Source organism: Cnephaeus nilssonii, assembly GCF_951640355.1.
Source record: "Cnephaeus nilssonii genome assembly, chromosome: 6".
NCBI lineage: Eukaryota > Metazoa > Chordata > Mammalia > Chiroptera > Vespertilionidae > Cnephaeus > Cnephaeus nilssonii.
In genome coordinates, this window is record NC_137077.1 from 99,475,354 (window position 1) to 99,501,021 (window position 25,668).

At 40.4% G+C, this 25,668-nt stretch overlaps 1 pseudogene across 1 annotated transcript; it reads right to left on the minus strand.

Moving 5' to 3' along the window:
• Window positions 1–12,441: 12,441 nt before the first annotated feature.
• Window positions 12,442–14,889, minus strand: LOC307102000 (small ribosomal subunit protein eS8-like; annotated as a pseudogene). Its single transcript has 2 exons — window positions 14,716–14,889; window positions 12,442–13,032 (listed from the first exon to the last, which is right to left on the minus strand). The product of its transcript is annotated as a small ribosomal subunit protein eS8-like (transcript).
• Between the last annotated feature and the right edge of the window lie 10,779 nt (window positions 14,890–25,668).

Consider the following 25,668-nt stretch of genomic DNA (forward strand, 5'->3'; position numbering starts at 1 on the left):
TGTATTATTATTTAATACTGTATTATTTTTCATATGAACAACTGTAAACCTATGTTTGCCCCACCCTGTACTGGACCAACTCAAAGGTGGAGAGAAAAGGCAAATTTTAAAAAGAAATACATGTTAACAATTAATTCAATTAATGTTAACAATTAATACATTTAAACACATGAAGGCTAAATAGCATGCTATTAAACAATGAATGGGTTACCAAGAAGATGAAATAAGAAATAGAAAACAACCTGGAAACAAAGGACAATGAAAACACACCAATCCAAAATCTAAGGGACACAGTGAAAGCAATCCTGAGAGGGAAGTTCATAGCACTATAGGCCTACCTCAAATAAAAGAAAAAACTTGTTGTAAGTTATCTAACCATACAACTTAAAGCATTATAAAGAGAACCACAAGAAAAATCCAGAAGAAAGGAAATAATAAAGATCAGAGCAGAAATAAATGACCTAGAGACCAAAAAAAGCAACACAAAAGGTTAATAAAACCAAGAACTGGTTCTTTGAGAGGCTAAACAAAATTCATGAACCTCTAACCAGACTGGCCAAGAAACAAGAAGAGAGGATCCAAATAAAAAAAAATCTGAAATGAAAGAGATGAAGTAACAACTGATTCCACATAAATACAAAGGATCATAAAAAACTACTATGAACATCTCTATTACAACAAGCTGGAGAACTTAGATGAACTGGACATATTCCTAGAAAAAATACAATCTTCCAAAACTCAATCAGAAAGAATACGAAATCCTGAATTGGATGATACCTACTGATAAAATTGAAGCAGTAATAAAAAAACATACATCAAATAAAAGCCCTGGTCCAGACAGATTCACAGGCCAGTTTTACTAAACATTTAAAGAAGAACTAACACCTATACTCTTTAAGCCAGTGATGGGCAACCTTTTGAGCTTGGTGTGTCAAACTTCGCCAAAAAACTGAGCATAACTCGGGTAGTGTGTCACTTTGAGGAAAAAACATTATTTTGTGATATTTATAGTTTAAATAACATAAATGTATAATTGTTACATATAATTGTATTTAATAAACCAAAAACTAAATATTTAACTTACATGCTTAGTGACTTCTTTGTTCATCCGTCAGTCTGTTTCTTTTGTTGGTCTTGATATCATTTAGCTTGTGTGGGGTGCCGTGAACTAAGATAAGTAAGGGGGAGGGGGAATTCTTTAACTAACCTGCCTATTAGTGACTTTTTTGTTGCTGAATTTCATTGGCTAAATCTTCAATTGAAGGTTGGTATTTTGTACACTTCAGGCCCAAGCAAGCACTACTAACTTCATCTGTCAATCTGTTTCTTTTGTTGGTTTTGATATTATTTAATGCTGAGAATAAGGCCTCACAAAAGTATGTAGAGGGAAAAATTGTGAGTAAAGCCATTGCTATATTTTTCAGGGTGCTAAAAGTGTCTGGTAGTCGGTTCTAGGCACTCCAAATTTCCTGTTCTTAGTGGCACTCCTCTTGATTCTCCAAGCGGCACCTTTACAGATTCTCAAGCTTTGACTTCAAGTCGACAAACACCTGAGCCCAGATACTGTCTTGAAATTCTGCAAGGTGCATCTCCAAATCATCAATTTGCATCCATTGGAAACGATTTAATTCCAAACTACTGTAGACTACTACATCAGGATACTTAATTATTTTCATGGTCTGTTCTAGACTTCTAAATTGACTAAATCTGTCACTAAACTGGTCAAGTAACGAGTCTAAAACATGCTGGTACTTCATATGCAAGAGTTCCATTTCATTTTGTACAGCTGCACTGGCCTTCTCAAAATACTTTGTTACTCGAGGAAAATACTTATAAGTTTTAGTTTCTACATCTCGCTTGAAAATTTTAACTTTACTTTCAAAAGCTTTTATGTATCCAAACATAACGTCAATACTTTTGCCAAAACCTTGTCACTGTAAGTTCAGTTCATTAATATGAACAGAGAGATCTGTAAAAAAACATCAGGGTGTTGACCCACTTATCATCATTAAGCTGAGGAAAGGTTCCCAGATCCTTATCATCAAGAAATACCTTAATTTCTTCAAAGCACTCCACAAAGCGCTCAAGAACTTTGCCTCGGCTCAGCCATCTTACATTATTGTACATCAGCAGTCCACTGTAGGTGGAATCAACCTCCAGTAAAAGTGCTGAAAATTCTCGCTTGTGAAGGAGGTGAGCAGCTATTAAGTTAACTATTTTTGTAACAACTGACATTAAGTCGTTTCAGTCGGTGAATCCTGCCTTGGCACATAAAGCCTCCTGATGGATAATACAATGAAAAGGCACAATTGGATGTCCAATAGCTTCTGTAAACAATTTGACAAATCCGACTTTTTCCCCCACCATATTTGGTGCCCCATCTGTTGTCACTGACACAACTTTAGAGATATCAATGCTTAGGTCACCAAATGTTTGTATAACAACCTTACATAGTTCGCTTCCTGATTTACTTGTTGACACTGATACTAACTTTATCAACTCTTCTCTCATTGTGAGACCATCAGAATATCGAACAATAATGGCCAACTGAGCATTTGATGTGACATCAGTAGTTTCATCAAGAGAGATCGAAAAATATTTACACTTCCTTATGTCTCTCTTTAATTGATGTTGTACGTTTGTGTTCGGTCTCATTATTTGCATATATTGATGTTGTACGTTGGTGTTCAGTCTCATTATTCACAAATATTTATGATATTTCTACTGAGTGGTAACTCAGATATTCTCTTAATAATTGCATCTTTATTCTGCATATCATGAAATAGAACTGGTGCACATCTTAGGAAAGTTTCTTTAATAAATTCTCCCTCACTGGGCGCTTTTCCATGCTGAGCTATAGAGTGAGCAATGCTCAAACTTTCAGATGTTAAATTTGTAGAGCCTTTCATAAATTTAAGGATGGAATTAGATTGCTCTTATAAAGGTGTAGCTGCCTGGAAATGTATTCCTTCCTTTCATCCTCACTTTTTTCCAAGAGCTGGGAATGATTAGTTTCAAAATGTCTATTTATATTCCACGTTCTGCTTACTACCATTTCAGTACATACAACGCAAAATGATCTGCCATTTTTTTCTATAAAGCCATATATCTCGGACCATGTCTCTTGAAAGGGTTGGCCACTGCTACTACCACTTCCTTTACTTAACCTTAGTTTTTTATTTTTTGGGTTCTCCATCAGGGGGACAGTGACAGAAGATAGAATTATAGATAGCTTGTTAGGCCTGCAGGCAATTAGGGGTTAACTAGCCTAACTAACCACAAAATGGTGCTGTCTTTTAGGAAAGGGCAGGGTTAATAAGCAGAAATAGGGGTTAATAAGGATGCACAACAGTAATAGTGGTGAAATGGAGTCTGCGCTATGGAGCAAGATGGTGTTCTTTATGTGAATTAAAATGGCTGCCGCTATTTCTAATGACGGGAAATGGCACCCATAGCACGCCACAAACCCTCCCCTCTCCCAGCCTCCCCCTCACTTATCTCAGTAATGATGGATTAGAAATCCATGACACCCCAGAACAGTAGATAATGGTTGCTGTGGTTAATTGTTATTTGGTTACTGGTAATGGCAGGGCCCCCAGAGATGCATCCCCTGCTGCGTTCCACTGCTCCCTGCTCTGCCAGCGGAAGTGAGGGCAAAGATCCCAGCTTAACCGGAAGTCCCAGAACTAGACGCTCTGTGCCGGACTTCTGTTGTTTTGGCCTACAGACCTCTGGCACAGAGTGTCTAATAGGGGAGGATGAAACATTTGCGACTAGAGTCTTGGAGTCTAGTCGCAAATGTTTCATCCTCAGGAGCAGCAAATGTTTCATCCTCGGCATGCGGCAGCCTCAGCGGCCGCGTGTCATCAGAAATGGCTACATGTGTCAGTGCTGACACTCATGTCATAGGTTCGCCATCACTGTTTTAAGCTATTCCAAAAATTTCAAGAGGAAAGAACACTTCCAAGCTCCTTCTATGAGGCCTGCATTATCATAATTCCAAAACCAGATAAAGACACAAAGAAAGAGAATTACAGGCCAATATCCCTGATGAACATAGACGCTAAAATCCTCAACAAAATATTAGCAAATTCGATCCAGCAATACACTAAAAAGATCATATACCGTGACGAAGTAGGATTTATTCTGGGGAGGCAAGATTGGTATAATATTCACAAATCAATAAATGTGGTATAACACATTAAAATATTGCAAGACAAAAATCATATGATCATATCAATAGATGCAGAAAAAGCATTTGACAAAACCCAACACCCTTTTTTTGGATAAAATCTCTCAACAAAGTGAAAATGGAGGGATCATATCTCAACATAATAAAAACCTTATCTGACAAACCTACAGCCAACATCATACTCAATGGGCAGAAACTAAAACCATATCCCATAATAACAGAAACAAAACAGGGATGCCCACTTTCACCACTCCTGTTTGACATAGTACTGGAAGTGCTAGCCATAGCAATTAGAAAAGAAGAGAAATAAAATGCATCCAATTTGAAAAATAGGAAGTCAAACTGTCATTATTTGCAGACAATGTGATACTGTACATAGAAAACCCTAAAGACTCCATAAAAAACTACTATAGTTAATAAATGAATTTGGCAACATAGCAAAAAAATTTGGCAACATAGCAAAAATTAATACCCAGAAATCTATGGCATTTTTATACACCAATAATGAACTCACAGAATGAGAAATGAAAAAAAAACAAAACAATCCCATTTACCAGTGCAATAAAAAATTAAGATACCTAGGAATAGCCTTAACCAAGAGAGTAAAAGACCTGCACTAGGAAAACTAAAGGATGTTAAACAAAGAGATGGAGGAAGACATAAACAAGTGGAAGAATATACTGTGTTTATGGACTGATAGAAACAACATCATTAAAATGTCCTTACTACACAAAGCAACCTATCAATTCAACACAATGCCTATTAAAATACCAATGGCATATTTCACAGACCTAGAACAAACTCTCTAAAAATTCTTATGGAATAAAAATAGACCCCAAAATAGCTGCAGCAATCTTGAGAGGGGGTCACAATACCAGATATCAAGCAATACTACAAAGCTACTGTACTCAAAAAGCCTTGTACTGGCACAGGAACAGGCATATAGACCAATGGAACAGAACAGAGAACCTAGAAATCGATCCAAGCCATTATGCTCAATTAATATTTGACAAAAGAAGATAGGAGCATACAATGGAGTCAAGGCAGTCTCTTCAATAAATGGTGTTGGAAAAATTAGACAGATACATGCAAAAATAAAATGAGATCACCAACTTATACCATACACAAAAATAAACTCAAGACAGATGAAATATTTAAGTGTAAGATATAAAAGCATAAAAATCTTAGAATTCATAGACTGCAAAATCTCAGACATCTCTTGTAGCAATTTATTTACTGATAAATCTCCTATGACAATGGAAACTAAGGAGAAAATAAACAAATGGAACTACATCAAAATAAAGTTTCTGCACAGCAAAAGAAACCATCAACAAAATAACAAGAGTGTCCACTGCATGGAAAAACATATTTGCCAATGATACATCCAATAGGGGTTAATCTCCAAAATTTATAGGGAACTTATACAACTTAACAAAAGGAATACAAATAATCCAACTAAAAAATTGGTAAAGGACCTAGATAGACACTTCTCCAAAATTGACATACAGAAGGCCAAGAGGCATATGAAAACACAAGAGGCCTGGTGCACAAATTCGTGCATGGGTGGGGTCCAGCTGGCCCGTCCAGATCAGGGTCATTCGGGCGGGTCCAGCTGGGAGGTGGGGCTGTGGGTGGTTGGCTGGCAGGCCGGCCTCACCCCTGTTCGGGGTAGGGGGTTATCGGAGGTGGGGTCGGCCAGGGGAAGGGGCCACAGGTGGTTGGCAGGCAAGCCCCGCCCCCTGGTCATACTCCTGGTCAAACTCCAGGTGGAGGGGACAATTTGTATAATAGCCTTTTATTATATAGTATGCTCAGTCACTTAATCATTGGAGAGATGCAAATCAAAATGACAATATGGTACCACTTCACACCTGTCAGAATGGCTATTATCAACAAATCAACAAAGGACAAGAGCTGACAAGGATGTGAAGAAAAGGGAACCCTGGTGCACTGTTGGTGAGAATGAGACTGGTGCAGCCACTGTGGAAAACAGTATGGATTTTCCTCAAAAAAGTAAAAATGAAACTCTCTTTTGACCCAGTGATCCCACTTCTAGGATTATATCCTAAGAAATCAGAAACACCAATCAGAAAGGATATATGCACCCCTATGTTCATATCAACACAATTTATGCTAGCTAAGATTTGTAAACTAAGCGCTCATCAGCAGATGAGTGGATTAAAACCCTGTGGTACATTTATACAATGGAATACTATGCAGCTGTAAAAAAGAAAGAACTCTTAGCATTTGAAACAGCATGGATGGAGCTGGAGAGCATTGTGCTAAGCAAAATAAGCCAGTCAGAGAAAGATGAGTATCACATGATCTCACTCATATGTGGAATATAATGAACAACATAAATTGATGAACAGAAATAGATCCTGAGACATAGAAGCATGGAACAGACTGTCAAACCTCATAGGGAAGGGAAGAGACAGTGATTGGGTGGGAAGAGATCAATCAATGAATTTGTATGCATATATGCATAACCAATGGACATAGAGAATAGTGTGCTGAAGATCTGAGTTGGGGGATGGGGACAGGCTTGGAATGGTCAATGGGGGAAAAAGGAGGCATATGTAATACTTTCATCAATAAAGAATTTAATAAAACCATAATGCAATGGTTTTTGGGGAAATATATTCAACTGTAATAATAAAGCAGTATGTTCCAATAAAAACAGAAAAGATACAAACAAAACAAAACAGATTGGGTTTCTGTCACTTGTTCATGTACAGGTCACCTTCTGTAAGCATAGGTACTTGCTGACATCATGAAGGCTCAGTTTCATTGTTGCTCAGAATAAAGCGGGGCTTGCTAGAATGACATATGGGGCAGTGTGGCAACAGTATGCCTGGATACAGGAGCTGATGTGGTCGAGGTTCCCCAAGGAAGGCACACTGCACACCCATCTCCAGCCTAACCCTGGAACCTTCTAGACTGCATGCACCTCAAAGGGGCACTCGGTTTCTTGCCCTTTTGGGGGCATCATCCAGTATATGGTAGCTTGTTTCAAGGCCAGGTTTACCACAGTTTCTTCTTCTGGGTATATTTTTTCCCTGCCCCAGTTCCCTCCCTCCCTGTGATGCCAGCTATTTAGGGAGTGCCAGAGGCTGAGCCCCTCTGGTCTCTGTGAGGACCCCAATGGTGAGAAGCTTAGCGTCTCTGGCATCACATTACAGAATTTAAGCTAGAGATAGAAATGTTTAGCCTGTTGGTCAAATCTGGCCCACAGATATTTTGTTTGAGCCCACTTAATAAAATTGGAAGTTTTTAAATAAAAAGTCAGAGTCCTGATTTTTCTTGAAAAAATGTGAAGATCTGGCAACAGGGGGCCATATTACTATGCACTGATGCTCAGCAAAAGTTTAGAAGGGGCAAGTATTCCCATAATCACTTCTCTTATTTCAGGGCCAGTCTAGCACCACCAGTCTCCTTGGAACATTAATTGAGCACTGGTGGAGGCCAGCTCTGGGCCTGTTAGGAGATGAGGCAGGGCAGAAATGTAGTCCAGATCAAACCTTGACTTCAAGTTAATTGTGAGGACAAAAGTAGAAAAGAAACCAGGGTCTCTGAGCATCTGAATCTCTTTATCCTACCATGTACCTAGTGAGCAGAGGGGGGGAAAAAGACATGGCTTAAGGGCTCAGAGAGAGGCTGCAGCTGTACTGCTTGCTTTTCTTCCTGGTCACATAATTAAACCACATTTTCCAGAGAGTCCTGCAGTCAGAGTGGGGCCATGTGATACATGCGGATAGAAGTGATGTAACACCAGCTCTAAGCCTGGCCCTTAACTCCTTCTTGCTCCACATCTTCCATTTGCAATTCCTTTCCTTGTTTCAAGAGTCACAGATTCAGTAGAGGATTCTGAGGTCTCAGAAGATGGATGAGCCACATGCTACAAGGAGCCCAGATCTCTGAATGGCTCTGTGGAGCGGAGTGCTCCTCTCCTCAGACCTCATGGACTCTAATGAGAGCAAGAAGTAAACTTCTTCAGTTTTAAGCCACTAAGATTTAGGAGCTATTAGAGTGACTACTGTATCCTGACGAGCACACTGGCCTTGAGTAGTACACAGAGTCAGGGGTTACTAAGTTCCTTCTAGAAAGTTCAGTTTCCTTTGAGGACAAATTTCTCAAATAAATGCCACATATCCAATGGCTTCTAAGTTTTTTCCACCCAATCACTGCCTCATCACCAATAAACTGGTTTCTGTGACTCAACTGGAAGCACACTTTCCAACAATTAAAACTGCCAAATTCAAAATACTTCATTCCCATTTTACTTTTGTTCTTGGGGTATTTAACACTTTTAAGCACACTCTTCTTTTACATCCCCGCTCCAGAAGTAGACTGTTTCATATTCTAATTCCACCAGCACTTACTAGCTGTGCGACATTGGGCAATTCTGTAACTTCACTGAACTCTGCCGCGGTTCTTGTCCCAGCATTACAGAGGGTTCAGCAATCGGGAGAAAGGGCTGATGTGTAGGTTCAATAAGAACTCCATAGACAAAAGATAGTTTTGAAAGGCATTGGGGGTCAGAGGAGCTTCAGCTAAAGGAGCTAAAGACTACCCCTTGACTCAGGATCCCGTGCTTTTTATTAACACAATTTGTCCTAAGGCAAGGTGGAGATAATACACTTCAAAGGGTAGGGTTTCAAAGGGTAGGGTTTACAGAAGCATTGTCAGATTGGGGAATAGCCTACAGCTGTTCAGGTGTTTGGCCAACAGGAGGCAATAATATGCAGATTAAGAAGCCCTGAGCTGTCTGGCAGTAGACAATCCTATTCAGGTTTGGGGGAGTGCCTTTCAGCCATCCCAGATTATTCAGCCCTGCTGACAAGCTGGAATTGGCTTCTGGCAAACTCACCTAGGGGCTAGTGTGATAATTCATTAATATAATTCAAGGGCATTGAAAGAATATTTTGAACAAATGCAAGAGCTCCCTGAATTCACTGGGATTAATAGTGTAGTGTCGTAATTGTCTTCCTCCTTCTCTGGCTTTTCTTCTCTCTGCTTCATGATTTTTTTTTCAAAGATTATTGTATTGGATCTTTTCACATCTCATTTGTCCTCTGTGACTGACACAGTTTTATGTCAGATTCTAAAACTTTCTATCAAGTTTTATTTCCAATTTGCTTCCACCATACCTCTTCTCTCACATGTCATCAAATCCTATATATACAGAAATAGATCAACTGACCTCTTTCCTATGGGCCTTTGTGGCAGACCCAGTTAGAGATGAATCAAAAAGAAAGAACTCCTCGAGGACATAAATTGTGTCATATGCTCTATGCACTAGTACTAAGTGATTGAGCCACAGAACATCCCAATGACTTAGTAGACATTTCTCTGAGGGATTGTGAGTGCTTGCTAACTTCTAAGGACTTTATATATTTCAAGATCAAGAAGTATGTTCCATCACTCACGATCCTTCTATTCTTCTCTCCTAATTACAGCCTAATTTAGGATTATTTCAGTTGGTTTATTTTTCCTTAGAATAGTTTTCCCAGGGTGAGAGCCGCAGAGTATTTGACCTTGAAAATATCTCTCAAAATTAGTCTGTCAGAGTTAAGTAATTTTAGAAACATGAAACAAGTCAGAGCAGCATCTTTGGGTTGAGCCCAATTTATTGAGGTCCTTCAGCTGCCATAAGAGGGATCAACAGGGATAGAGGAGTCCCGATTGCTTAGAGCCACTGAAGGGTAGTTGAGAGCAAATAAGCCAGAGAAGAAGTCAGCACCATGAGAAGCAAGAGATATGTGCGTGTCCCAGAGAGATTAAAAAAAGATGGTATGGTCAACTTCAAAAAATGATAAAATGTCAAAGAGAATTTGTTTACTCCTACATTGAGTCATTCTAAAATAATTTTTTTTTTTTTGGTTACTGGAACTGGCCAAGGTTAATTACTAAGCAGTGACCCAAACAGACATGGTTTCATTGAGATGGAAGAGACTGGTGGGACTATGAGCAAACTGAGACCCAGGTAGGGCAGCCAAGGTTGATGTGAGCCATTAGGCTGAGCAGGGATGGAGGATTATGGAGCAGAAGCTAGTGGGAAATTAGGTTGTTCTGAGTCTTTTATTATAGTCCTCAAAACAGAAGAAGAATGCCAGAGAAATCGGTGAAGAGGAAGAGCCAGGCACATTGGGTGCACTTCAACTAATTAGAGAAATCTCAGAGTAACCTTGCCTTTGATTATTGGTTCAAGGGAGTGACTCTGGGAAAAAATTATGTGGTGTACTTTTTACTTCTTCTCACTCAGCTTCCACATGAAAAAATAAGGCTTGCACCTTTCAATAAGTGCTTTCAAATGTTTTGAAAGAAATTGTAGTGTGTGTGTGTGGGGACATCTCTGGGCCCATTGAAACTCAGTAGAGGGAGAATCACTTATACTTGGTTGGAGCCCTTGATAGGATACTCAGCTTCTTGTAAGGATAATACCACATGGCCATGGTGCAAAAGCCACGGCGAAGAGATTGCACAGCAGATGCCCAAGGTCTAGGGGAGACTAGCAGACTTGCTTTGTTTCATTTACAGTGTTATGAAAAACTTGAATTACGGTAGTTGCCAACATTTAAAAATAGGAAGATTAAGCATAAAATATGGGTTTCCAGCTTCTCTTTAAAAATGGAGATTGTTTTTAAAAATGGAGAGTTTGAGCAAATTGGCTAGGTCTGGGGATCTGTTTTCTTCTTTATATGGGTCAAGCTCTGTATTTCTCCACCAGGGTAGGTATTCACTATGTCATCTGCCTAGCCTCACAGAGATTGAAGTTGGTCACCTTTGCTACGCAGCATTGTTGAAATTGATTCTGTTATTTTAAATCTCATTTTCAGGTAACATTATGAAATCTGGGTTTCTTAAATTTCTAGAACCAAAGAGACTCAGAATCCCTTTGGAGATATGTCTCATTCACTTTTTCTCTTATTCATAGAGTCATTATGACAGTTAAATGAGTGACTTTTTGTGAAGTGCTCCAAACAGGGCCTGGTAAATAGTTAAGTACTATATTTGTACTTACTAAATAAAACAATTTTTAAAATATTTTTATTGATTTCATAGAGGAAGGGAGAGGGAGAGAGAGAGAGAGAAACATTGATTGACTGCTCCCAGCACACCCCATACTGGGGATCTAGCCTGAAACCTGGGCATGTGCCCTGACCAAGAATTGAACCTGGCACCCTTCAGTCTGCAGGCTGACATTCTATCCACTGCACCAAGCCTGCTAGGGCTTAAATAAAATAATTTAAATACTGTCAATGTTTAATGTGGTTGCCAATTCATATTTACCTTTTCCTATTGTTTTTATTTCTCTAGTCTGAGTTTAAGCTAAAAAATGGCTTATTCCCAGGTTGCTGTGTCTATTCATGATTCTAGTGAGAAATGGACCTGGCACCCTTGCATGCTTCACTTTCTGTATTTATAAGTTGCACAGCACTACAGCACTACACTCCTAAGTCCTCAATGCCTTATAGAGATTTTTAGTAAGAGATCTTTTAGTCTTGATTTGCTCTTGATCCTGCCTTCTCCTTTTGCCCTACCTACCCCAACACAAGGACGTGTGGCCCGGACAGAAAGAATCTGAATCACAGAGAACTGATGCCATTCAATTTTACATTTCTCCTCCTAATTTATAAGCTTTGTACCCACCTTCGTCTTCCTACAGAAAGGGTTCTTTGGTTTTTCAGCTAGAAACTGTAGCACAGCTCCTGGGTATTTCAGAAAGCCCTGCTTCTCAGAATCCAGTGAGGGATACAGGCTTTGTTCTCTTTCAGACTAGGAATCCAGTGGCTTCTGTGCCCTAGTCATCTTCATAGTCAAGTTGCACGTAGCCCTAATTTTCAGGTCACTTATTCTTTACAGCGTAGTGGCTATCTCTACCTTTGAATGCCAGTAATCAAAATTGGAAGAGCCTCCAGCAAAGACATTTAGTATAATCTCTATTTTCTGTCAAACCTCCCCTTGCTATTCCCATCTCCAAATCACAACTAACTAATGACCAAATACAAAATAAACTTTTGTTAATACTCATCAGTAGTTTTTTAAAACAGTGATACTACTGCTGAAAAGGTGATGCAAAATATTAATCCCTTAAGTGGGTACCCTACTTTCAGGTACTAATTTTTTTCCCCTGAGAATGCTGAGATTATCTTTCTTATTTTTTTTCTCTATTTCTCATTCTTGGTAGATGTTTTTAAAACAATAAACACCTTTATTACATGATCTAATATTGGGAAGAGGAAGATTTATTTGCCTTTCTGGGCCTTGAATTTCCTCAGCTAGAACTCTAGGTCCTTTCCCTCTACACATAATCATCTGCTCGGCCACATTGGCCTGGTCCTGAAGTGAGGCATGCAAGAAGCTTGTCCTGATGCAACTGCTCTTCAAGAAGACTGCTGATTTTGGTATTTTATTTACTTTCATCATAGTTCTTCTGAATTTTCTTTGATCATTTTTTGTTTAAAATCTCTTCCTCTTCAGGGGTCAGCTTGGCCCCCTTCTTGTGGCCCAGGGGCAGTGCTAGAGGGACTTGTGCCACAGTAGGTATGGTGAGCACTCTACAGTTCTTTACTCAGGGCTTGATGTTGCCCAGTTCATTGTTGAATGCATTGTAGACAACATCAATAATCCTTGTTTTGTGTGTACAACACTCCAAGCCCAAGTAAAAAGTTGCCCACATCCAGCCTCAAGGCTTGGTACTTCCTGTTGCCTCCCTGCATACAAACTGTGTGTATTTGGCAGGGGCCAATCTTAGTGTTGGCAGCAGGACATCCTAGTTCATATTTTCACTTCTTGTGGTGGGGCTGTCTCTTGCCCCAGGTCTTGCAGTGCTTGTACTAGTTGTCTCAAGAGATGCCCATGGCTCTGCATCAGCTGGAAAGAGCCTTGGGAGAATTTCTTGATTGATTTATTGCCTTCCTTGAAATATTATATTTGGTTATGACTTATCCATAATAATCTAATCATAAACATTATATATAATAATAAAAGCTTAATATGATAATTAGACTGGATGTCCTTCTGGATGTGCTTCTGGATGACCTTCCAGATGAAGCTGGGGCTGCCAGGGAAGCCCAGGTTCCGGGTGCCAGAGAGAATCCGGTGCCAGCAGCAGGGGGAGGAAGGCCTACTCTTGCATGAATTTCATGCATCGGGCCTCTAGTTTACTAGTATATATAATTGTTTTATATAAAATTGTATGTATATATATTGCTCTTAAAGAAATGATACCTGTATTTTGGTGCACATGCACAGGTGGTGCTTGTGTCAACACCAATCATCGGAAGCACAGCTGTAAGGGAATGAGTGCCCACTGGGAATTTTATTTAATTGGGATACTCCCCCCATAAATGGATATTTATTTTTCACAGATGAAAAAACTGTCTTTCAGTAAAATTAGTAACTTTCTCAGGGTCATACTACTGATGAGGGCAGAGTTCAGATCCAACTTCTGGTCTGTCAGATCCTAAGTTCTTGTACTTTTCAACTAGTGTATGGGTAAGTCTTCAGCTCTCAACTCTGATGGGACAAAGGCTCTGAGACATAAGACATTGTTTACAAAACACACTCTTCATAAAGCCCACAGAGTTTATAGTCTCTGCCTTATCACCAGACAATTTGAGAAAACTACTTTGTCAGATTCTAAGAAGGGTGTTCTGACAGCAATGCAATAAAACAGTTGACATCAGAGGGAGAAAAATATACTCACTAGATCTTTTGCGATTTGAGAAATTGATTTTTGTAGAATTTAACATAGATGAAAGCATTTTCCAAAAGTACCTGGAACCTGGGCCAGTTATGTTCTTCTCTAAAAAATTCAGTTCTAACCCTGGCCGAGTAGCTCAGTTGGTTAGAGCATCATCCTGATCCACCACGGTTGTGGGTTCAATCCCTGGTCAGGGTACATATAAGAATCAACCAATGAATGCATAAATAAGTGGAACACAAATTGATCTCACTCTCTTCCTCTCTTAAAATCAATAAAAATTTAAAAAATTCAGTTCTAACAGACTGACTTTCAACCCCTCACTTGAGTGGTTTGTATGGAAGCTCTCTGAGTGGGGTAAAGAACACAGTTTCAGATTCTCTGGAACGGAAGTGACCAAGAGTCCCAGCCATTGATAGAAAGGCAGTTGGGTGGGTCCTGGTCAGAGAAGAAACGTAGCCACATTTAGGGCAGTATGGAGATTGTTATGGACAGCTATTGAGAGGGTTAACTTGAAACGCAGGCAGATAGGGCAGGGATCCAGTGGAAAACAAAGGCAGGTGGAACACAGGCAGGGGCAGACATGGCAGTTTGAGCAAGCCTGACCACAGGAACCAACCATGCAGAAATAATAAAATGTTTCTTGACTCAAAGTGGGAGGCATGGAAAAACAAGGGAGGACCTGCAGCAACAAGGTATACAAACACACAGAAACAGGGAAAGTTCAGGTCCGTTGCTGGGCAAGAACAATTGAGGGGATCAATTAGGTGACGAAATGGATAGATATGAAAGCAGGCTTATAGCAAATATATACCCCTGGACTACAAGGCTTGAGGGGGAAGCCATTATTGGGTCCTCCGTCCCCATGAGGGGTGTCTGAATCTGCTCGTAATAAATTTTCTATGCTTTTGTTTAAATCTTTTGGTCCAAGGAGCTCATTCTTCTGCGTCTCAAGACACAACGCTGGGGAAAAACCTCGGCTCACCATTCTGGTTATCACTGTTACAGTGGGAAAGCACATCATGGTCTCCAAGATATCCTAATGATGTTAGAACACACTGTTATAACTAAAAAATCAGACTTTTACTGGACAGGTACTGGGCCTGGAGAGGGTAGTATATGGGTTCTTGACTTCATGCAAGAAAAATTTCACAACACGAGTCCAGATGATTTTGAGAGTACTTTCATTAAAGCTGGGGACAGTGGAACAAACAAAAAGTTTAGGATAGAAGAAGCAACAAGAGAGAGACTAGGCAGGGCTGCTTTGGCTCTCTGAGAACTCAGAGCAAATGGAGCCTTGGAGACAGGTTCAGGGAGTTAGCCAGGACAAGCTGCCACTGCCCATCGCTCCCATGGTTGCAAGTCTCCTGGGGGACCTTTAGAGCTTATGAGATGCACCCCTGAGAAAAAAGAAAGGCATGGGTGTGCTCCTGGGAGGGAGAGCATACCCTGGTCCTTTGTGTTGAGGCTTTTAAAGGCTGGGAGTTTAGGGAGGTCTTAAGGAAGGATCTCAATTGAATATTTCTCAGCTTTATGCTGATGCACCTGAATGACATTTATTCCCTTAACTTCATCTGTCCTTGGGAGTGGTTGGCACAAATGGCACTAATTGGATTTCTGTTACATATCTCCCTGAGTAGGGTGACTTAAACTATTTGCACTATGGTTGGGGAGGAGAGGTGTAACCATTTATTCGTAAGTGTCCTTGTTTAGGGAAGATAGGATTTTGTGATTTACTAGATGTCTGTAACCTGCTTGTCTGTTTAACTATCTGTCTCAGTTTCCCTATTCTACTTGTCCTGGCTGGCCTGTCTCAAGGAGACTGCTCAGAAATCCTCAGAAATATGTTTCTGAACCAAAATTCCCCATGGGCTTATTTTCTTATCTATTTCAGTCTTTGGCATCATTGGGCCATTTGGACTATGGTTTTCTACATAGATTTTATATAAGGGAAAACAAACTAAATAACACCCTTGATATTAGTGATGTATACTTTCAAAAAAAATAGCAGTGTTGATCATATTGTTGTTTCTTTTATAAAATATGTTTTCATTGATTTTTTTTTAGAGAGAGAGGGATAGACAGATAGAAACATTGATGAGAGAGAAACATTGATCAGTTGCCTCCTGCACGCCCCTACTGGGGATCAAGCCTGCAACCCGGGGATGTGCCCTTACCAGGAATCGAACCAGTGACCTCTTGGTCAACCACTGAGCAACATGGGCCAGGCCTATTATTGTTTCTTTAATGATTGATAATAAAATGTCCAAAACATTAAATGAATTCTTCATGAAGGCAGTTTTGGGGGGAGCTAATCTAAGATGGTCTAAATAGATAATTTTTTCAGGCCTCACTGTATTACATTTCAGCATGTTTATCACATTATGTTCTTTAAATCAAAGTAATTCTAACTCAGCCCACTCCTATAGGGCTGGTAGAAAATTTAATGTTCATAATTATTGGGGATTCCCCATAGGCTTGGGCAAGGACTTCCCACCACCTTCTACAGAACAACATGTTCAGGGGATCCTCTGTCTTGGTCCTTGCTGGTGCCTCTGTTGCTTCCTGTGATGGCTTTCCCATGTGCCCACTTGGCTGGACTGTCCTACATCTCCCAGAATTTCCTTTCTGTGTTTCCTGTCAGCATGAGCTATGAGGGAGATTCCCTCCTGACAGTTGGAGGATGGAAGGAAGGCAGCAGCCCTTTTGTAGCACACATACTAGCACATTGTTTCTGATCTGTCAGTTCAGCTTATTGGCAGGAAACAGCAATTTGGCCTGCAATTGCTATCCCATCCCCCTAGATCTTCCTTCAGTTTCTCTGACTCGTGTGTGTGTGTGTGTGTGTGTGTGTGTGTGTGTGTGTGTGTGTTTAGGTTCTTGACAAAGGACCTTGGTCTCTGTAGAATACTCTTTTCACCAAGGTTGGAGGCCATGAGAATCCAAATCCATGTGGGCCATCCTGGCCCTTGTAGGGTTCCAGCTTGCTCATGATCTTCCTTCCTGACTACCAGCCTGCAGACATGGGGACAGCTTTGCAGAGATTGCTTAGTGAACCCCATGAGTGCTTAAGCCATTTCCCTTTTTTAAATCCGTATTTATCTTCTACTGGCTCTGCTTCTCTGAGTTACCCGAATATACTTCCAAGCTGCTCTCTGAGGGCACAAGCCTTTGTCAAGGCTGGAATCCCAGGGTCTAGATGGGGCCTGTTTACGTATATAGCTGCAGCCACTCATCGCTGAATCTCTGTCACTGTCTCAGTTCATCATAGTTCTTGGCCATAGTACGACCTGAAACTTCTGTCCCTTTTTCAGTCTGGAAGAAATCCCACTGTGTGGTTCTGCTTTATGGTCTTTACCCGCGAGAATCTAATGATATTTCCTCAGTGGGTTGAGCTTCTCACAGAAGACAGCGAGGTTTGACTTCAGGCCACTTCTGCTTTCAACACCAGTAGAAACATAGAGTGAGGCAAGCCAGTATAACACTTTATTGTCCTGGAGTTGGAGAGGTTCACGTAGAAGAGAAATTAAAAAGAAATAAGCACAAACCCTTCAATAATTGGAGGGCATAGCTAAAGATGGGGACAGAGATATGCTCCTTAGCAAATGGTTCCAAAAGCCAGCTCAGTTGTTTCCAAATTCTATGCCTACCAAATCAGAAACTTCGTGGGTAGGGTACAGGAAATTTAATTATGCACAGCTGAAATAAAAACAGCTGTCTTAGAGCATCTTCTCTATAGTAAATGTCAATTCTCTTCATGGAACATTTGATGCTAGTGGATAGCAAACAGTAATAATTATCCTCTACAAGGGCCTAGTGTGTTAGCTACTCCATATAGTTAAATAGGCATTTGTGTGTTCTAGAAGCTAGAAGAGGCAGAGATAGGATTGACATTTCATTATTCACGTTCGGAAGTTTTCTTATCCAGTATTCTTATGCAATTGGGCAATAACCCCATCTGTGGGAAAACATGAGCACTGAGAATTACAATCCAATACAAACATGTGTTTGGGGGTCAGGGCTGAAAAGTCACCATGGCTGCAGCTCACAGGTTGGGGGATGTGTTAGCCAGAGAGGGGTGCAGCTCCATGTTTGCCTGCGTGCCCTCCTGAGGAACCTGACAGGCTTCTAGGGTCTAGAGGAGCTTCAGTTCACTGAGGAAACAAACATGGGTAGAACATGATGGTGAGGGACATTGTCCAGTAAGAATGCTAAGCCTGACTGAAGCAGTATTCTGTGGGTCCCAGTGTGAGGGCTCATTATGCTGGGGGCCCTTTTGCACTCAGCACAAGAGACCTTTCACTGTCAAGCAATGAATTAGGACACTGGAGAGTCCCTGTGGGAAGCTGCCTAGAAGAGACTGCAGGACCTTGATGAAGGTAATTGATGAAGATGGAAAAGTTGAAGCTGACATAAATACCCCAGTCTTGTCCTAAAATAGGTATGGAGAAGGAATTCAATGAAGTCCTTTCAAAGGGAATGATTGAGTCTGTGAGCTGTTCTTTCATGGAGTTGTATTCTGGGAACCTCTCCCCAAATTTCTTTTTTTCAATCCTCACCCAAGGATATGTTTGATTTTTATTTTTAGGGAGTGGGTAAGGGGGGGAGGGAGAGAGAGAGAGGAACATCGATGTGAGAGTAACAGCAATTGGTTGCCTCCCATACATGCCCGACAGGGTTTGAACCCACAACCAACTGAGCTGCACTGGCCAGAGCTCCTCAAACTTCTTATCAGTCAAAGCTGTGACCTATATGCCAAGAACTCCATAGGACAGAGCCCAGTGGACTCCCAGCTGCTGGGACATCAGCAAAGAGGGCACCTTCACAACAGTTTGGAGAGAACTGCTCTCACAGATGAGATGGAATTCAAGAAACTAGTTTCCAAACTAATGATGTCAGAGTTCATCAAACTCCTATGGCCAGGAGGCTACTAGAATGAAAGCTTCATGAAATGGGTGTAGTTATGTTACTGATGTTACTGGACAGGGACTGGCCTGGAGCTGGTCTGCTACAGGCTGGCCTGTAGTGTGTGGATTCTTGACTTCATGTAGGAAAGATTTCACAACACAAGTTCAGGTGATTTCGAGAACACATTTATTAATGCTGGGGACAGTAAAACAAAGGAAAGACTTAGGGTAAAAGACACAGAAAGAGAGAGACTAGGCAGTGCTCTATTTGGGCCTCTAGAAATGTTATAGGAAAGAAGTGAGCCAAGGCGGGGCTGCTTTTATCTCACTGGGAAGTCTGAGAAAAGGGGGCCTTGGAGACAGGATCAGAGGTTAGCCTGGGACGAGCTGCTGCTGGCCACCACTTCCCTGGTTGTAAGTCTTATGGGATCCTTACAGTTTAGGAAGAAATAAAAAGGTCATGTCTGGGAAGGGGCATGAGCATGTTCTAGAGCAGGGTTGGGGAATTTCTGGTCCTCAGGCTATATAAGGCCCACAAAGTCATTTGGTCTGGCCCTGCCAAGGCAACTGCAGGCAGGACTTGAAATTCAATAAATCTAGGAGCTTTCTTCATAGCAACATAAAGTTACATTAAGTGAATTATATCAAGTGAATGGTGTTATAAATATCCAAGTGGCCCTTGGTGGAAAAAGATTCCCCACCCCGCTCTAGAGCGATTCTGCACTGGGTCCTTGTCTTGAGGCTTTTTCATCTTGTTTTTTTTGTTTGTTTGGTGTTTATTTTTAATTTCTTTATTGATTACTGTATTACATATATGTCCTTATTTCCCCATTACCCCCCCAATCCTCCCCCTCATACCCTCACCCCCCTGTTGTCTGTGTCCAATGGTTAGGCTTATATGCATGCAAACCAGTCCTTTGGTTGATCTCTCCCCCTTATCCCCACCCTCCCCTACCTTCCCTCTGAGGTTTAATGGTCTGATGGATGTTTCTCTGTCTCTGGATCTATTTTTGTTCATCAGTTTATGTTGTTCATTATATTCCATAAATGAGTGAGATAGTGTGATATTTATCTTTCTCTGCCTGGCTTATTTCACTTAGCATAATGTTTTGTTTTGTTTTGTTTTGTTTTGTTTTGTTTTTCCCCTGTGGATGAGAGTCTTAGGGGAGGATTTTAACAGAATATTTATCTGATTTCCATGTGTGCTTTATATATGCTGATGCATAAAAATGAGTATATAGGGGAGTTTTGGATTATTATTTGGTCTTCTTTACTGTTTTACTTTTATCTTGGGTCTACCTAGCTTTAATGTTTTTTTTTTTGTTGTTTTATTTTGTTCCCATGACTTCATATGCCCTTGGGTTTAGCTGGCACAAATGGTATTAATTGGGTGTTTGTTCTCTATTTCCCAGACAATTGATTTAAGCTCTGTATTCTCTGGTTAGGGAAAGGATGTATAAACTATTTGCTTTCAAGTGTCCTTAGTTGGGGAAGATAAGGTCTTGTGATTCACAAGCTGGCTGTAAGTTGTCCAAATTGTTTAGCCTTGTTCAATTTTCTTGTCTCAATTTCCCCATTCCACTTGCCCAGGAATTTTCCTAGCTTCTTGCTATCCTGCCACAATATAGCTCTGTGTTTGATTTATTGACTTCAACTTCTTGCCAAGGAAACTTGTCTCCAAAGAAAAGCCATTTCTAGGGGTTATTAAAGGAAAGTTAGATTCCGGCCTCTGTAACGGTGAGTGTAGAGCTGTAGGTAAAGATGACTCAAGTCACTTGCCACACTGTCTAAACCAGTGATGGCGAACCTATGACATGTGTGTCAGCACTGACACGCGTAGCCATTTCTGATGACACGCGGCCGCTGAGGCGGCCGCATGCCGAGGATGAAACATTTGCTGCTCCTGAAGATGAAACATTTGCGAAATGTTTTTTCCTCAAAGTGACACACTACCCGAGTTATGCTCAGTTTTTTGGCGAAGTTTGACACACCAAGCTCAAAAGGTTGCCCATCACTGGTCTAAACCATTGCGACTCATTGAGAACGTTTTCTTTAAGATGAAAGAGATGCCTAGAGAAAGAAGGTTGCTTCTGCTCTAATGGGACCCTGGCAGCTGAGTCACACACAGCTCAGCTCATAGTCAGGGGCTCTGTTTACAATGGTGACCATTTATGTAATTGGTGAGAACAAATCAGGAGCTTAATTCTACTAAGAAATGTAACAGGCCCTGGAGCTTATATATTATTTGTTAATTAATAGAGTTCTGTTGATTAAATAGCCAGTAGGGTCATGACTTACCTCTGTCTCTGAAAACATGGTGGAAATACAAAGAAAAGGTTTTTGTTTGTGTTTTTTCCCCCCAAAGATTTATTTACCTTATGCTAGTGTTGTCCCTGATTTTTCTTGCATAATTGACAAGCTTGGCTATTCAGTGTGTTTACAAATTAATGTTGAGTGATCAATACAAAGATTGGGAGGCTAATCGGGTGCACAGTGGCTGTGGAAGAGCAGCCAGCTAATCCTGAGGAAGTGCTGAGTCAGCCAAATGCAGCATTAATGATGCCTGTAGTTAACAGAAAGTTACACCTCTCTGAGCAAGTTGAATTTTTGTTGAGGGTTAATTTAGAAAATGAATAAATTACCAACTAAGAATGTATTGGCAAGGGGCATTGAGGTTTACTGAGATAATAAACTTGCCTGGTCCTTAAAATGCTATGCAGTAATCCTAACCTTTAATGGAGATTGGTTTCCTGCTCGCTAACCCATATTCTAAAGTAGTCTTTGGAGGTATGCAGGATTGACGTGTTTCTTTCTCAGGAAGAGCTCTTGTGTGTGGGAAAGAACTGTCATGCAAAGTGAAATGACAATTCTTTTACTGCTACAACTTTGAAAAGCTGGCCCTTGAATCACATGACAGAAAACCACCCCAACTTCTTTGTTCTATATTTTGTTCTATATTCAGTTCTCACTAAGAATAGAAAAAAAATAGTTTATGCCAAGTAGAGATGAATTTTTAGAAAGCATCTCCCAGGCCTTGTTGAAACCTATGCTGAGCTCTCTTCCCTGTTGCCAACGGTATAGATGAGGCACAAGCCTGTTCATTTGACTGGTTTGGGGCCTTGACCAATATCCCTGCTCTTAATTTCTGTCTGCGTAGTCAGGAACACTTTGAATATTTGATATTTGAGGACAGTATTTAATGTCTACATAATAAAACTATTTGAATTTCCAAAACCAGTATTGAAACCAAGTGAAACTAGCTGATGGTTTCTTAATCTCAGACTTAGAAATAAATGTAACTGTATTTTTCTGAAGTGTGTTTGAAAAAATCCTGCCTCAAGATCATTGTTTACTAGAATCAACTTTCAAAGTTGTTTCAGAGCTAAGGATTTATTCCAGAATAAGACAAAAGCATGAAGAGCTTGTCCAGAGTCAGGAGAAGTGTGATGGTGGCTTTCCAAACATGACTAAAACTGTTTGTACTAAACTATGATACTGTTCCTATAGAATCTATGGCAGCCTCTAAACAAAGCCCTGTGCATGAAGAGGAGAAAAGAATGGTGTCCACACAGCCTCTCCAATTGTTAGTAAAGAGTGGGAGAGTTAAGATTTGGTTAAGATCCAAACAGAACTTGTTTCAGGAAACTTTATCTGACATGATACCTATTTTATGCCAAAAATATATTTAATGTCCCTTTTTGAACTCTATGTTCTTGTAGGGTTTTTTTGTTTTGTTTTTTTTTGTTTTGTTTTGTTTTTACAAATATTGCTTTAATCATTCCTGTGATGTTTTATTATTTGTTCCATTTAGTATGACTTCTGCAACATGAATTAGACATTAGCTCACTATGTTAGCAATGAAAGAAAAATCTAAACCAGGTGAACTTTAATGGACAAATATATATTTGCTTTAAGTTCTAGAGAAAATTTTGGTTTGATTTTTTTATTTCTGTTAATATGAATAAGTGAGTCCAGTTCTCTTAAAAAAACTACTACTTATTGAAATGGTACAGAGGCAAATTTGACAAAAATAACTAGAGTGGGGTCAGAACTATCAGAATATTTACTAGGAATGTATATTTGTTAGTTGGAATCTGAAACTTAGATATTTTCCTTTGTTTTTTTAAATAGTGACAAAAATTGTGCACTATTTAAATTTTTAATTAAAAATTAAATTTTAATTTAACATGAGAATGTAGAATTTCTGTATGTTAATTTTTTAATGAAAAATGTTAAGTAATATTTTTGGAAAAAATCTAATTTCAGGAGAGAAACCAAGATGGTGGCATAGGTAAACACCTAAACTGCTGCCTGGCACAACAATTTCAAAACTACAACTAAAAGACAAAACAGACACCATCCAGAACCACAGGAAAGCTGGCTGAGTGGAAATTCTACAACTAGAAGGAAAGAGAAAAGCACATTGAGACTCAGAGGAGCTGCAAAAGGCTGAGGTACGGAGACACGTGTGCTGAGAGGACTGGCGGCTGAGTGCGTGGCTGTCTTTCTCAAGTGGGAGGGAGTAGGAAGCTCCTGACTGCGCTTAACTCCCATTCCAGGCGAGACCCTGGGGACCCAGGCTCATACGGGGGAGAATCTGGGCTGTCAGGAAAAGAGAAAAGCACACTGAGACTCAGGGGAGCTATGGAAAGCAGAGGTCTGGAGGCACGCACGCGCGGAGAGGACTGACTGCTGAGAGTGCAGCTGGCTTTCTCAAGCAGGAGGGAGACAGAAGCTCCTGACTGCGCTGAACTCCAGTTCTGGGCAAGACTCTGGGAACCCAGACTCATTTGGGGGGAAACTGGACTGTCTGGCAGCAGGTGAAACTCGAGGGCGGCTTTCTCTCAGAGGTGCTTGCAGCGATTACTGAGGGACCCTAAGACCTAGGGGCCTCATAGGGCAGGGCTGATAGGAAGCCAAGGCTGTCTGCTCCACCCTGAGACTCCGCCCCATCCAAGCTGAGCACAGAGGCTTTTGCAAGTTTTGTCTCATAAGGGTGTCTCCAGCACAGAAGTTCTCCCAGTGTAGACACAGCTGATACTCACAGCCAATTGGCCTGGAGGTCAATTCCTCCCAGTGATATCAACAACAATCAAGACTTAAACTACAACAAGGCTGTGCACACAGTCCACAAAGGGGTGCACCAAGAGTGTCCACCTCAGGTAACTGGGGAGGCTGAGCCACTGGGCCCTATAGGACACCTAGCACACAAAGCTACTCTACCAACTCAGGGAAGCAGTGAAAATGCAGAGACAAAGAAACAGGTCACAAATGAAAGAAATGGAGGAAAGCAAACTACTGGATATAGAGTTCAAAACCATGGTTATAAGGTTTTTTAAGAATTTCCTAGAAATGGCCGATAAATTTAGCGAGACCCTCGAAGATATGAAAAAGGACCAACTAGAAATTAAACATACACTGACTGAAATAAAAAACATTATACAGAGACTTAACAGCAGAGTAGAGAACTGCAAGAATCAAGTCAAAGATTTGAAATACAAAGAAGCAAAAAACACTCAACCGGAAAAGCAAAAAGCAAAAAGAATCCAAAAATTTGAAGATAGTGTAAGGAGCCTCTGGGACAACCTCAAGCGTACCAACATCCGAATTATGGGGGTGCCAGAAGAAGAGAGAGTACAAGATACTGAAAACCTATTTGAAGAAATAATGACCGAAAACTTCCCCCACCGGGTGAAAGAAATAGACTTACAAGTCCAGGAAGCGCACAGACCTCCAAACAAAAGTAACCCAAAGAAGATCACACCAAGATACATCATAATTAAAATGCCAAGAGACAAGGAGAGAATTAAAAGCAGCAAGAGAAAAACAGTTAATTACCTACAGCACCCATATGATTGTCAGCTGATTTCTCAACAGAAACTATGCAGGCCAGATGGGAGTGGCAAGAAATATTCAAAGTGATGAATAGCAAGAACCTACAACCAAGATTACTCTACCCAGCAAAGCTATCATTCAGAATTGAAGGTCAGATAAAGAGCTTCACAGATAAGAAAAAGCTAAAGGAGTTCATCACCACCAAACCAGTATTATATGTAATGCTGAAAGGTATTCTTTAAGAAGAGGAAGAAGAAGAAAAAGGTAAAGATAAAAATTATGAACAACAAATACATATCTATCAACAAGTGAATCTAAAAATCAAGTGAATTAAAAATCTGATGAACAGAATAAACTGGTGAATATAATAGAATCAGGGGCATAGAAAGGGAGTGGACTGACAATTCTCGGGGGGAAAGGGGTGTAGGGGGTGCGGGAAGAGACTGGACAAAAATCATACACCTATGGATGAGGACAGTGGGGGGGAGGTAAGGGCAGAAAGTGGGGTGGGAACCGGGTGGAGGGGAGCTTTGGGGGAAAAAAGAGGAACAATTGTAATAATCTGAACAATAAAGATTTATTAAATTTTAAAAAAATCTAATTTCAGTTTTTATCATTTTACTAATGATCCCAGGCACACATGAGGAATAGTGAAGGCCATGGTCCAAGTTTAAAGTCAAGACCAGAGTAGTCTGGATTCAAGACAGAGTTGTGGACCAGATTCAGATACCAATCAGAGAAACTGCCTCAAGGGTATTTGAGCCAATCCTGCTTCTCACAGTGACCTATGATTTTTTATTTTTTGAATATTATGGTTGAGTATTGACTATTATAGATTTACATATTCAATGTATTTCAATCAATTCCTGTTATTCTTTCTGATGCTCAAAATGTCCTAGATTTGATCAGTGGGTACCCCTTAAGTTGCTGTTGTGTCTTTTGACATGATCTATTAGTATCTGGGTACTCTGTGCTTTCTGTAATCAGGTTCACCTTCTTCATTTCTACCTCACACCTGGAATCAG